At 38.1% G+C, this 15,913-nt stretch overlaps 1 long non-coding RNA gene across 1 annotated transcript in view; it reads right to left on the bottom strand.

Annotated features, from left to right (window-relative positions):
- Positions 1-15,913, bottom strand: part of LOC135296078 (uncharacterized) — a 154,571-nt gene that overhangs the window by 30,350 nt on the left and 108,308 nt on the right. Inside the window, exon 14 of the long non-coding RNA XR_010358130.1 lies at positions 13,343-13,436. This is a non-coding gene — a long non-coding RNA (uncharacterized LOC135296078). The remainder of the gene's footprint in view (positions 1-13,342; positions 13,437-15,913) is intronic.

Raw genomic sequence — 15,913 nt, 5'->3', positions numbered from 1 at the left:
TTATTATATTTTAAAGGACAGGTCTGGTAATATGATGAGGTTATAATGCCACAGCAGTCCACAGCACATGTGCTTCTCCCCCAGCAATACTTTTGTCTTCTTCACACACCTATCAGGCTGTGTCTGATTGACTACAGCAAGTGACTTTGGCAGGGCAACACACAGCCTGAGGAGGAAGGCTACAACATATTAATATCAGAATGTAGTTGATTACAGTATGAGCTGCTGAAAGTGAGCTGACTATAGCACAAGGCCTGAAGAATGTGTCTGTCTGCAGGGTCCCGCCGGGAGAATGCATCTATCTATACGTACAGTGCGGCTGACCCCAGGCAGCTGTCATGCAATCGGAGTGCTCTGATGGAGTTGTCACCTATCAAACCATTGCCTTGACATTATTGTAGGTTTAAATACATCTCCTGTTGGCAGCTAACTAGGATTTCTCTTCTGCAAGGAAGGAGGAGGAAGGAATCTCACTGGGTTTGTTAAGTTTGTGAATCTCCACCTTGACAGAAAGTTTCATCCTTCAACTGGCAAATGCCATTCAGCTCTTGTACTCAAGGGAGTGATTCCATTATTAAGAATCTGATTTATTTTTAATAACCCTTCTGCTGTTTATATAGGAACACCCTGAACATTATAATCTAAAAAAATCCCTAAGGGTAATTTGTTTTGGAATAAATATACTGTCTGGAATTTTTTGAATAGTGAACTATAATCAAATGAGGTGTATTTTCTATATCCGAATGTCTTGTGAGACAGCACTGAAGTATATGGAGTTTTTGTTTTCTGCTTCTGAAATACACAAGCAGCATTTAAATATTAAAGCATTACAAAAAATAGATCTAAATAAATTCTTAATAAAGAACAACTAGTCTTGCAACCAGACCTATCAGGCCCATCCTTTCTGAAAGCCAAAGAGTCCACCTGCTCTGAGCTAACTGCTATATTTATATATGTATCAGACTGGGATTTGCCAGTTACTCTCTGCCAGTTGACAGAGCTCAGCCCTGCATGGTCTCAGAGAGGATGCTTAGGATAACTCTGCATGGGGCTGTGGCCACGCTCTCCAGCTGGTGCAGCATGCCTTCCCTTGCCCAGCTCCCCTTTGGAGCAATGTGCCCTTTCAGGCACTTATCCTCTCCTTAGTGGAGCAGCCCACTGACTTTCAGCTCTCACCTTCCCTGTCCAGATCTCCTGCTCCAAAGCTTTCACAGGGAAGCATTATCTGGCCTCACCTCACTTTCTTCAGCATTGGTACATGGGAGTCCACTTAAACATCCCCAGTTGGAGATTTGAATATCAGCCTCTATACACAAAATGAAGAAATCTGAGCATTTTCTTCTTCAGCTGTATCAGCTATTAGTATGTGAATGTTTTGTCCCTTTCTTCCCTTAAAAAAGAAAGCTTTAAATGTTATTTTCTTTGGATTCTGAGAAGCACAAACTCTACCACATGGCAGACACATGTGAATCCATATGCTAGCATGTCTGTAAAGCTGAGAGAGATTAAAGCCTGAAGTTTCTATTAAATGCTCTCCTTTTTCTCTTGCATGCAACATTTTTAGATCAAGCTCTAAATGTTCACCAACTCATGAATTTTTTCAAGCCAACTCTGTTCACTGTGATAAATCATACCGCTTGTATGTTGGTTTAGTGACAGATAGTTACCTGAAAACTTCTAATGTAAAATGGTTTATGGCCATCTGAGGGGAAAAAAAAATCTGTGATCTTTGCCTGACTGCTGGAACAGTATGACAGAGGAAACATACTGTATTCAAGCTCCACAGCGTGCCAACTTTCTTTCTTTCTTCTAGAAATGGACAGAACTGAAAGGAAAATGACTGCTGGCATATTGTGAAAGTACTTCCAAGCTTCAGTGATAGATGCAAACACAGACAAAACCCTTCATAGGCAGTGAAAAGTTTTGCAAAGAAAGCTGAAAAACATCCTATGAAAGAAACAGAACTATCATGGTTAGTCCTTCCAACAAAAAGAAACAAATGGTCTCTAGGCCTATGTTCCAGAGTCAGATTTATTATTTTTTCTAAGTCAAATATAGATATTAAAGGATGTTATTCACAGTGTAAAAGCTGCATATCATATTTGAAGCAATGTAAAAAAAAATTTCTTCTTTTACAGACCTTTTACAAGGATGGCATTGTCTCCCAGAAATCCAGTTACCTTGAATCACCTCACATGACCATGGTGCACGACCATACAAACCAGCAGTTTTCTGACAAGGCATACCCTGCATGAACTGCCTGTGATAGCAGCTTGGACGTCGATGTCACACATCTAAATGTAGGGCAGTCTCATTTAGCTGATCCCTATTGGCCATCACATTCAACCCTTAAGTTAGAGGTCCCTCTGGGATTAAAGAAACAGTTGTCTCCTGTTCAGGGGAAGAATGAGAAGAAAACTATCCATAGACACCAGAGAGTTGATACTCTTCCTCATGATGTTGACTGAGCAGCAGCAACTTTTGCTGGAGTCATCATCAGATGTCTCACATGCCCCACACCTGTGATAATGAAAACAGTTCTTGCACTTCTTCCTCTGCCAATCCTTTTCTCCTAAATCAGTCCTAAATGCCAAGTTCTTTGTAAAATAAGGCATCTCCCAGTTCTGGAGAAATATGAAATTTCATTCCTTTGGGAGAGTAATTTAAGGGGTAGTGGAAAGAATCTTCTCCCACTGCTGAGTGGAACTGCATTAGCATAATACATGATTTTGCACTTAGCCTAAAAAATAGTGTTTCTTTTCTTGATTAGGAGTAAATCACATTACACCCCCACAGCAGGGGGTTGGAACTAGATGATCTACAAGGTCCCTTCCAACCCAAATCATTCTATGATTCTAAGATAGTTATAGTATCATCATTAATACAGCATCACTCAGAACATTTCAGCTCTGAGATCTGAGTAAGACCTGATAAAGATTTCTAGCAGGGTGAAAAGAAATTTCTTTATCTATTTTAATGATGAAAGTCCGCAAAAAAAGACTCTTTTATCCAAAAGAATCGAAGGGAATAAACTATCAATATTATTGTCAGTGAGATCTGCACATTAATTCCCAGTAGATGTCTTTGAAAATATTAATCTGAAGAGCTCAGCCAAGAGTGAAATTTTTTGCTCAGTAAATTCAGAAAGCACCACTAACATCAGTTGCCATTGCACTGAGTGGGAAGGATGGAGGGTAATTACAGTCCCAGCTGCCAATTCACCTCAGTTGCAAGTAATCATGATTTGCACTGGAATTAGGAGATGGGGAGACACAAACACTCTGAAAATCAAACCACTTTTATTAAATTCTAAAACATAGACATAAACACTTCATCTGTGTTTGAAAATCTTCACCTCAGTGACTGGGGAAGGTCACTAAATCTGCACAGAGATGTGAATGATGCTAAGATTATTGTGATCCCCAACAAGCTGACTATGCCTCCTCTTTTATTAAAAATATCATAAAGTACTTTGGTCTCTACCCAGATTACTACTTTTCCATCTTCTATAATTAGACAATGCTGATAATGAACTTTACATAACTACCTATTTTTATACAAAGTTATATGTATTCGTGGTAAAAGTACTGTTATTTATGACACAATTATTACACAATTATACCACTGTTCTTTACTAACTATCCAGTTGTTGTTCTTTTATATATATATCTGATAAACTAGTGTGTTATTAAAACAGCCCTTCTCATAGAAAGTATTATTTACAGCACAAGAGCAGATTAGACCAGAAATCTGCCACCACCTGTAGCTCTTAGGGAACCTCTGCAGGGATAAAAGGCACATTTTCTGCAAGTGCACCACTTCATTCCTGCCTCCCAGTCTCCTGTAGTGTCCAGTGTTTTCCACAGGGGTGCCCTCCCAAAGCCTGGTGCTCAGCCCTACAACAGCCGCCGCATACAATTGCTGTTCTAATTTAGAGGAAACTCCATCCTGGAGTATTCATTATAGTAAATAAGGAGACAAGACACTTAAGGCAAAAAATAGAGCTCTACCATTCCACCTACCATTCTTAGCATCAAAAGTCATTTTCATACTGTACCACTAAACATGACCATCAAAACAGAAATGGCAAGTGGAATCAAACAAATTTCCTAGGGAGAAAAATCATTTTTAATGTTTTGCAAAGCTTTTGGCTCAGTGGCTTATTGATAATATGCAACATTTCTCTTATCCCATTCTGAATATAAATAAAATATCAGAATATTTTCAATATAAAACATTCTATTGCTTTCAGTGACCTGAAGCCAGCTTTGAAGCAGGCATGTTGGCCTTACTAAGCAACCAATATCTTACAGATAATCACTCAGAAAGCTTCAGTCCAGAGCAACTTATTGTTCTCATAATTGTCATATCTGATCACCTTTAAGAGCAAATTATTTGGAAGCAGTAGGTAAAGATTAATAAATTAATGCCTTAAGTAAACACACCTGCTTTTTTTTCCACAGCAAACACTGCTGATCACTGATCTGTATCTAATCTCTTCCTTTCAGTGAAGCATAAATTCAGCATAGATTTGAAAGTTAGATATTTAATAGGCCAAACTAAGTCCATGATGTGCAGACATTTGGAATTCAAGGAAAAATATGAGTGAGAACAATGCTATCTTATTTTTAACTTCTTTGTAAATTTTTCAGCTTGACAGTTTCAACGTGCCTCGAAACCAGTTACCATAGAAAGCAACATGTTTATCTGTTACTGGTAGTCTTTCCTTTTTATTCTTGAGAGTTAAAAAGGGAAAGGGAAAGGGAAAGGGAAAGGGAAAGGGAAAGGGAAAGGGAAAGGGAAAGGGAATTATTTTCCCCAGAATCATCTAATTAAATTATCACCCTACAGTAGCTGAGCTAATTGCTTTTAACCTATGATTCTGTATTGTCATTTCACCTTTGCTGACTGTTTCCTAAGCATGTTTCCTATGAGTTTCCCAGAAAAAAACACTCCACCACTTAGAATGATGTACTCTTTCCTTGAAGGAGAGGTAAAGTACCCTGATGCTTCTCCAGAGTGAGTTTTAAGGATCTGAAGTTTAAGATCAAAGTTTAAGAGCATTATCCCTTGTTTTCAGTGCAAACTATTCTACAGTGGAAACTATCAGGTGAATAATTATGAAGAGTAGCTAGAAAACTCCACATTTGGACTCTCTGGGAAACATCTCATTACAGCCACCTCTCAGGCCTCTTTGGACACAGGCATTTATCTGATATTCCAACATAGCCATAAGTCACAGATTTGAAGCAGTAACTAATTCAGGTAAATTGAGGAGCAAGGTCAGGAAAAAGGAGAAAACATACCAAAAGTCAAATTGGGTTGTCATGATGGTTGATTGTAGGCTTAAAATACACAAATATAGACCCGCAGAAATTTTTATATAATGCTGTCACACACTTCCTAGCCACGGAGATCACCACACTATCACTCAAGTAATCCAACATTGTTATTATCACATGGAAAATATTACAGAAAAAAAAAAATTGCCTTTTTTATTAGCCAGTCTGCAAAACTCTCCATCAGCTAACTCAAGGGAGAGTGGCCTTAAGCTGAAGGAGAGTAAGTTTAAACTAGATATTGTGTAAAATTTTTTTGCTGTGAAGTTGATTCAGTGTTGGAACAGGTTGCCCAGAAAGGCTGTGAACTCCATATCCTTGGAAGTTTTCAAGATGAGGATGGATGGAGCTCTGAGCAACCTGGTCTAGTGGAGGGTTCCCTACCCATGGCATGAGCTTGGAACTTGGTGATGTTTAAAGACCCCTCCAACCCCAACCATTCTATGATCCCATGTGCAATATCAAGCATGCTGTGACAGGAAACATCCTTCAGACGGGTTTACACAATTCCACACACAGTCACAGTGAATGAATACATGTGATATAGGGATACATGTAGACACTACTGTTCTCCTTTCTGGTACTCATTAGAGGCTTGGTCTCTATGCAATCAGCACATCAGCATAAATTTGTCTATACTTATACTGCACAAATTTCCTGGCTTCCTGTATACAAAGAAGATACATGCCTAGTTTAGGTCTAAAGTCTTCAGATTATTATTTTCAGCCTAAATGTTGTTGTCTGGATTATGTGCAAAATGGGGAAGACAATCCATGTTATTTCCCTATTATAACTGAATACGGATGAGTCAGATGATTACTGTTTTCTAATAACTACATGCCTTTTGTCTTTCCTGATTTATATAGAACCATGTTGATTTTAGGATCATAGTGATTTGCCAAGCACCATTTTTATTATCAGAATTTAAAGACAAGGCCCAGCAAGTGGATCTCAAGAGCAATCTTTAGTATGCAGACAAATTTAGTGAATAATAGATTGATAGACATAGAAATCTAAGGTAAAGATGGAAATTGCATTCAATCAAAAATATATATTGTCATGCTTATTTGGAAACAAACATCTAATAGAATCTACAATCCTCAAAGAAATTAAACACTTTTCAGTTTGCACCTCCCCCTACTATGAATATCCCAGGATACTGTCAAAAAAACACCAATACAAAATTCCTATTTTCAGCTAGGGTAAATTTTGAGTGCTATCTTGCAGGCCAGGAAAAGTTGGGCCATTATTGTAGTTGCATAAGCCTTTAGTAGCCTGCATGGGTGAAATGAATTGGTTTAACTCAGACATGTCTAGCTAATAAGTGTTCAGAGTAGTTTTCTTTCTACTAGTGTAGTGTGCAGGTGTGTCACATCCTGTTCTGACGTGACTACCTGAGCACAAATGCCTCCCATAAAATTCATCCATGGCTGTAGCGACTGTAAATCCAATTACCCCAAAATGGCTGTTGTACTTCTGAAGTTCAAGCAAACAATGCCAGGGGAGTGCTTCATGAAATCTTTTCCCCCACATCAGGAGTCTTTCATGAAGTACAAAGAACAGGTGTGCATGTGAGCTAAGTTGTCTCTATTGTTTTATAACAAGGCCTCTCTTTTTTTTTGTACTTCAGCCCTGTGTCCATTAAATGTAATTCAGTGGGATCATCAGAGCTTGAAAGGGCAGATCAAACAGCACAGAGAATCCCAGCTGTGCAAGCCCCAGTTCAGAGTGAACATTAACCTAGGCATTCAGCACTAATTTATTCTACTTGATACAGGAAGATGGTCTGTTTCTGCGTTGTATGTTGGTCCCATTAGTTTTGTTTTTTTACTTCTGAAAAATAGTCATAGAAATAGGGAGAGAAAGAATGAGAGATATTTATGTATTTATGTGTGACAAACTAAGGCAATTTTTATATATGTACACACAAATATATGTGGCAAGGAGAAATATACATCTATCTTCCAGCTAATTATGGATATGCACAGGACTAGCCTAGTACCTCAGAAGCCCCTTCAGAGGAGCAGGCTATTTCTGTTGTTATTATTATTATTGTTGTTGTTGTTGTTGTTGTTATCATTGGTAAACACAATGACTGTACAAGTTTGTATTCATGTCTCTGTGGTGCCATGGCTGAAACCTGATGGCTGAGTACTGTGGTGAAAGAATATTTTTTAGGCAGAAGATGCTGATCAGCGATTGTACTTTAAAGGTAAACAGTGAAACAGTGTTGAGTTGGGTTTTTCTTTCCTTTTTAGTCCATTGTTAGCTAAAGTTCCAAGCAGGGATTCTACTAGCACCTGAAGAGAAGAGATGTGCACAGAGTAATTTTTCAGATAGGCTGCACCACGTGTGATATAACTGTATGCATATCTCTCCATTTTGCAGTGTACTTTTTTTAACAATGAGAGATGTACAGTGGAACAAACCTCAAAAGCTAGTCAAGAACAAAACCTGCAATTATTCCTCAGGTAAAGGAAAGGAACAGTGTGGGGATCCGTGTCCATGACGATCATTGCACAAATTGTTAAATTATGGACTTTCTCTCTTCCTGTTCTTTGCTCTGTACCAGATTGTGCTGCATTAAACATTTTGCCTGCTTTGATTTTTCCCAAGTACTGAAGTTTATTTTGGATCAGTGAGGTGAAAAACCTCTGAAAGGCTCCTGAGACTCCCTAAGCCCGAGAGTCCAGCACTTGCACCTGTCAGGATCATGGTTTCCTTCAACAGATTGCTAACTTGGAAATTTAGCAGACACATTTCTGCATTTATTTCCTTCCCTGCCTTAACATGAAAAGAAGCAGTATTGTGTAGGTAACATGCAATCAAAGGTTTCACTTGTCAGATTAAGTGGATTGTGATTTTTTTCAGAAGTGAAAGAAAGCTGCAGAAAACTCTGTCTGCATTGCACAATCCCTCAGGTACACAGAGACAGTAGTTAGCTTGTTTTAGAGAATGTTGGAAGGATTAAAAGACTACATAAAACGGGGGGGGAAGGAGTTGCTCTGATTAAGGAAAGCAGTGGTTGCCTGTGTGTTTGTTTAAATCTTTACAGTCACATTAAAAGACTAATTACTTTTTAGTTAAGTATTCAGGTTCTACTGAGGACAAGAACTATGAAGAGACAAAGCTAATTAATTCAAAATATTCAAAGTCATGGAGCACAAAAAACTCTTCAATATCCATTTCCCTTAGACACATTTACATTAGTGTAAGGTAGATCCAATAATATCACACATATTTCTTCCACTAAAGTATTGCAACACTGCTTCTTTTCTCCATTCTTCCTTAACTTCAGAAATAGATCTAGTATTTAATTTGTATCTAATACATATCCTTACAAAACAGAAAGTGAGCAGATCCTGTGATCTGGACATTTACAGACAACATGTATCACAGCTACACAAAAATACAAACATTTTTCAGTCTGGAGGTCAACAGTTTCAGAACATCCTAAGCTCATTAGCAGTCCAAGTTCTACAGATAAATCCTGCTTTGAAAAAAAGAAAATAAGAGTCTAACTTCACCAAAAAGTGGGGATCAGTCTCCTAGGTCATTTACAGAAATCAGCTATGACTTTTTTTTATTTTTCAGAAATGTGTGCCTGCAGTCATGAACCTTATTGGAAAGCAACACTGAGTATTACTGGAAAGTAATATGAGCCTTCAGAAACCTACCTGCTTTTTAGAATGTGGAACTATGACCTCAAAGTATCTTAATCTCACCTACAGGCTGGCTACATCTGAGTGTTGCTTAACTTGGTGCTGCTGCTCAAAAGCTGCTCCAGTTGCTGCTTGGCCATAACACACTGCAAACCAAAATCACTACCAATAGTCAACATGAACGAGTGTGAATGAAACACTACATTGCCTCCCCCATTGCCTTCTCCCCTTGGACAACCACGCCTTTGACGTTATTTCAACAACACTAAGGAAGAGAATTGTAGGTGCCCCACAGCAGCTCATCATCTCAGAATTACATTTGTGCTGAGCCAGATCCTCCAGCTTTCGTGTGAGTTTATGCTGACAGTGCAGAGAAAAGCAGCTGCACAATAATGGAGACTCCTGCCCTACATTTCTATTTCTATCTAGCCCACAGGAACCATAAGAGGATGACCACATCAATCATAAACAATCCAAATGCATTTTGATGCATACTATGAAGTTGGATGAATGTTGCATTGAAAAAGGTTGTGCCTATTTGTTAAAATAGAAACCATGGATGCAATTACTTTCTACTTCCTGAATATTCAGTAGTTATGTTGTGCTGTTAATATGTTCAAAGGATACACATGTGCATTGAAACATTTACAAGCACATTTGTGCTAATATTGATGGAGGTAACAATCTCACTGCACTCTTGATATCTCTTCATAAAAATTCATTTCCCCAAATCAGGGGACAGAGACAATGGCATGTGTGTTTCTTAATCTCTCTAATACAACATATAAAGGCTGAGGTAAAATGATCATGAAAGCTAAAGAGATTACATAGATTGTTAAACTAAAGGAGATTACATAGATTGTTAAATTTAAAGGAAGGCAATAAGAGAATTACCAAATATCCAATAAAATATAAAAGAAATTCATAGATGAAGTGTGAAAAAATATTCCCTAGAGTTAGTTTACACTTTACCATTCCCAATTCATCACAGTCATATCACAAAGACCTTGGAAAATTATCTTCACTTTTTATATTTACAATGGCTATCTAAAGCAGCAACAAACAGTGAGGGACAGCCTCAGTCCCCAGCCACTTTTTTGTCCAAAATGAGCAAGTGAGGTGAGTAATGGATGAAGCCAATGTAGATGCATTCTGTAGATGCTCACACTGAATCATGTCTCAGAGATGTGGCCCCAGCACTGTGGAGGTACCCGTTACAGGATGGCTCTCCCCAGCTTTGCTCAGCATGGACAATGCTGGCAGGCTGAGATTCAGGCCAAGCAGCAGAAATGTGCTGGCACCTGCCAAAATGTACTATGGGTAATTGACAATAAGGCAAGGAGAGAAAGCCTCTCCAACTCTTTTACCCTAGGAAATAGATGCCTAGATAAGCCACAGAGAATTGAAGTTATTTGTTCTGGTAGTCCTGCTACAAAGTTAGGAAACCCCAGGCTTCCCAGTTCCCAACACACTGTGCTTTCTATTAAAGCATATTTTTCCAAGTGCTCTTTTAAATTAATGCCACACTGAAAATCTAGCTCACAGCGTGTGTCATCAATTAACAGGCCACACATCCATCCCATCCATCTTTCCACACCAAAAAAATGTGTTTTTGAAAACTGTATTCCTCTGTGCCTGTGAATACGTAATCTATAAGAACTTTAAAGGGAAGCTCAGATTGAAGGCTACAGATCTCAGCAATAGGCTTGTGCACCAAGTGTGAGCTCTGCACTCATCATTGCTGGCCTCTGTTTCATCACTGATTTATGCAGAGGTGTACACAAGCTACGCTCACTCCTCAGAAAGTTGATCAATTGTCACTGGAGTCAGCAAGAAGCCTTGATGGATTAGGCATGGGCAAGTCTCTGAGAAAGGTTTTTCTGGTAAAGGAAGAAAATTAGCATGGCAAACTGGCATCCAAGTACAATATGAAGCATGTAGCATTTCATTTCCTAAGTTGCACATTTCATGATGCCTACCAGCTTTTAAAGGTCAAACATGTAAACTTAAGAAGGTGTGTGAGTGTATACTAGTTGCAAAGCTCTTTTTTTGTCAGCTCTGTGAAGCAATAACCCATGAAATACAGTTGATATCTCATGGGCACATTTCTCCATGCCTGCAAACATTTAAAATTGCACTTGTGGTACATAAAAGATTTATAATGATCTCACCCACAAATATAAATTTTATCCCACATAGGACAAAAAGACCTAGAAGCAGAAGCAGTGAACAGCTGAACATGAGCACAGTGTCATAAATTCATAACACTTACAGCTTTTTAACAACCAGTCATAAATGTGACTGATTTCAATTTAATTTATGAGACTTTGAGAAAGAACCAGGAATACCTTCTCAAAACTGAGTTTTAAAACAGAGTCAGTACAATTATGCCCTTACTAGGACATGAGTTGAAGCAAACAAGGTTGGGGTGGCCATATGGAAGGCTCCCTGCATGTACAGGGTCAACAACTGGAGCTGAGTGGGCTCCACCAATCTGCAGTGGAGATCCTGCTGCCACTGCAAGTCAGCAGCACGTCCCTTCCCAGCACAAACTACCAGAAAGGGACACATAAACACAACTTACTGTCACCGAAACTAGGGTTCCTCCTATGGGTACAGCTGGGCAATCGATGGCCAAGTCATGCATCATGGAGTGTTGGGACTATTTCTTGTGCAGGTGACAGTCAGATTCACCTCATGTCCATTGCTCCATCACATCCCCCAGATATTCACACAAACCACATATTTAGGCAGTTTTGTTTGGACTGGATTTTTTGTCTGGCCATTATTTGGAAGGAAAGGCTATTTGGGAAGGGACTGGAAGATAGGAAACAGCACCAACCAGGACAAGAGGGGATGAAAGAAGAAGTGAAACATTCTTGCTCGAGCTTGCTTCCTCAGGCATCACTAAAACAGCTCGTGTAAATCAGATGTTATGCATTAAAAATGTGATATTACCTTTCTTCCACAACTGTATTGTTTCAATACAGAATCTATGGTAAAAATAAAAAAGCCCTGAATTACATCTACATGAATCTCATAAACCTCCAAGACAAGCCCTGATATCTAGCAAGTCAAAAGAACTGTTTATTTTCTTGGACATAGAGACTGAATTTTATTTTGAGTCTGGCAAGAGGAAAATTTTTTAAATACCCTGGGGAGTCAAAGTTTGCCTCAGAGTCTTTCTTTCTGCACCTGTCAGAAATTTGATTTGTTTATTTTTTTCTCTACTGTACATATTGGCAGCTTGGAAACCTAACAAACAAACAACTTGTATATTTTTCCTGTAACTTCATCAGGATAAAAACAGAAGGGAGAAAACATGTTTTACTACCTAAGTCTTTTGCTTCCAGCTTTATCGTATGCTGCATTTGTTCTTACACATGGAAGATAACAAACAGTCCCTGTGTTGCCTATGTGTATGAAATTGAAGGCAAAATATTATGCCACAGTGTGAAGTTTTAATATTGTGCCTATTAAAACATCAAAACTAACTCAATATAGAAAAAGACACGGTGAGGTCAAGCTGCAGATGTGTCCCTAAAGGTATGAACTAAGGAGGACATTTCAGTCCCAATTACTTTTAAATGTGTGTTGATAACTATAGCATAGTTCTTTGAGTTTTGAAGGATAATATATTTGCTAATAGGTGGTGGCTACATAATCTGAAAAGGTTAAAGTTTTTATTTTATTGGGTTTTTTTAAAATTTAAAATATTTAGATTTTTTTATCAAGAAATTAACTGACCGGTTATGGAGACAAAACTTCAAAGGACTGACAAGTTAGTGATATTATTAGTTATGGGCACCTTAGACAAACTAAATGTGGATCATTGAAGAGAAACATGGTGTTCAATGTGAAATGTAATAGTGATCTGAGTTTCTTGTAAAAAAATTGTGCAGAAATTACTGTCATCAGTCCTGGATCAGAAATTAATGCTGAATTCTCACAATGCTTATAGTAATACTAAAGCAGTTTGGAAAATAGCAGAGATAATGCTTACATGTTCTGTAATAAAGAATAAAAAAGTGCCTATGTATACCACCAAAATTCAGTGGTGTCAGCACTGGGGAGATCTGTGCTTTAGGAAAAGTATAGGAAAAGAAAAAGTCAATTCCAATTGGCAGGAAAACCCTGAAGAGCTTGCAGAGCTCTTTGTTTTAAAATAAAATGGTTAATATGAAGAGCTCTTCTGTCTCTGTACCACACTGAAATCATGGCAGCACCCAAAGAATCCAGATGCATCCTGAACTGGGGTGCAAAGCAGCAACAGCCAGAAGTTCCAGTTATGGCCTAAAAAAACAGTGATCTGATAAAAGATAAAATATAAAAGATACACACCTGTCTTTACATACCCAATTCAGTTTCTATTCCTGAGACCATCACAGTCGCTAAACAATTGTTTCAGGTTCAGGGAACAAGAACACCCTCATCTCTGAGAAAAGCAAGAGAATCAATATGCATTCAAAATTTCGATAAGAAACAAAGATTTAAAAGTGCAGAATAAGATTGTTTTGTTTAAATAAGAGATAACATTATTACCCAAAATATCCCACCTTTCAAAGAAAGCAAAGTAGCCTCAAAATGCTGAAGATATCCCACTGGAAACCTCACCTATGACCATTAGTGGGATCTTTCACACAAACACAACTTGGGCTAAGTGATACTCCATTTATCTGACCAAGAACTAATTTGAAAGCTCTTTTAATTTTCTGCACGTATTCTATGATTGGTTTTTTGCCTCCAGCTTGAGAGGAAGAGGCTAAACCAAGAAGAAATAGAGTTGTTTGTGTAGCTAGCACATGTCAGTGATCTGTGTCTTGCTCTGAGTGTGGCTTCCATTCCAATGGTAGAGGTGCAAATCTTTCCTTTTCAGCTTCATCACAAAAAAAAAAAATCAGAAAATTTAACTTTAAGAAAGCAGAACTGGAAGACTTTTCTTCATCTCTGTTTAGTCTTCCACTCATGACAGTTTGGATGTGAAATCTACCATTGTTTCTTTTAAAATAGAGTGACCCCTAGGAGAGAGAAAGGACCGGTATTTATATCCTAATAGATGCAAGGACACAACCCACATTTGCACTGGTGCTTCAGCTATTAACTAAAAAATAATATTAATTCCTTAGACACTGAGGAGAGTGAGGAATAATCTTTTCTCTTTGAATCAGTGTCTTGGACCACAAATGATTGGAGAAAACTGAACAAGAGGTTTTCATGGTTTTAGTTCTTCATGTCAAAATATAGTTAGTCATATTTTTAGGGTATTTTCAACAAATTCTTTCAAACATAACAATTCAAAAACCACAGTTATGATGTAGGCCCATTTCCATTTGTATCAAGGAAGGAAATGTGGCCATATTCAGGTAGCCTGAGCAGAGCATCTAGAGCTTCTACCTTTAAAGGGTTTGTTGAGGCATCATTGCTTACTGCAGTCACACCCTGAGTCTCCTTTCATTCGTGGGGCAACAGCAGCCACAGCCACTGGACACCACTGTAGACAGTCTGAAGAGCATCTCATGCCTGCATTCAAGATTTATTCAAGAAGTTTTGTATGTGCCAGTGTAAAAATAAGAGATTCCAGAAAGGCTTCGTAACTGTAAATATTAGGGCTATCAGAGGTAAACAATTAGCAACTGAGTCGCAGCAAAAGAGCAGTCACTCATGTGCACAGTCCAATTTCAGTAGCAGATCCTAAATCTGACCTACTATAGCAACTACAACATTCTCTCTGATCTTTCAAAATATTATACAATTGCCATCAATGTTTACCCTCCCTGATTAAAACAAGTATTCATCTTGGCACTCCAATTACAGGTAGTAGAACAGCTGTGGAGTTGTTAAACTGAAATAGCCAAACAGTTTTTCAGTGCTGAAGTAAGTGTTACTGTTTTCTCATTTTTTCGGATGCGTAACTTTACTGATCCTGTGATGCAAAGCTTAAGCTGAACTAGTTCCCACTTTGCCATAACGTATATTTTTAAATTATTGTTTGACAACCTAGACACAAAGCTTCCCAGATAAGAACCAAGGAAAAATTTTAACATTCATTTAACTGTTCCATAGCTCTGCACATTTCAGCTGAAAATTTATACAAGCCTTTTGTCATCCAATGCAGAATGTACTTTTTTTTCCTCATAGTTCCCAAATTCTGCCAGACCTTGTCCATTTACCAGAGAAGGTAAAATAGATTGGGATTAGTTAAGTAGAAAATTAATTAATTTTCTTTTTTTTTCTCTGCTATCCCAGTACCTATATGACTTTCATGTGCATATTTATTGTGGGATCTTTTTATCTAAAGATACAAAAATGTAAGCCCAAACACTAAGCATACCACATCTATTGGTGATCATTAACCTATATTTTTAATTTACTTGACCTTCTTGGGCTTTTTCCAGCCTTTTTTCATTTTATTTGGAGACAAAATGGATAGTTTGGTATGCCAAACTACCATTTTTCCATGACACATGACGCACCTGGTAACTAAAAACTGAAGACTCCAGGATCCAGACATTTTTTTATCTAAAAAATTACTTGGTCCATATAAGGAAGCATGGACCAGCACCTCAGCCAACAACTGGGAAACAATAAGAGACACTGAAGGTGGTAGTGATGAAATTCATGAGATGTTGGCTCTCGTCCTGGCTCTGCTACTGGCTTACCTTACAATGAAACTGGAAAAAGAAGTTAAAATGTTGCACTCTCTGCAAAGAACAAGGAGGTTTTGGGGCAAGAATAAGCAAAAAGACCCAGATATAACCATTATTCTGGCACAGTAGTCACATAGCCACTAGAACATATTGAATCACATGGTCATCATGTATCACTTGAAGAGCTATCAAATCCCAAAGCAGTTACGCCCTGAAGAAATATCTTTAGTCATCACATTGCTTCAGAACACCATGGGGGTTTCTG

The sequence above is a fragment of the Passer domesticus genome, chromosome 3, assembly GCF_036417665.1.
Source record: "Passer domesticus isolate bPasDom1 chromosome 3, bPasDom1.hap1, whole genome shotgun sequence".
NCBI classification, from domain to species: domain Eukaryota; kingdom Metazoa; phylum Chordata; class Aves; order Passeriformes; family Passeridae; genus Passer; species Passer domesticus.
This window is presented reverse-complemented; position numbering and strand designations above follow the sequence as displayed.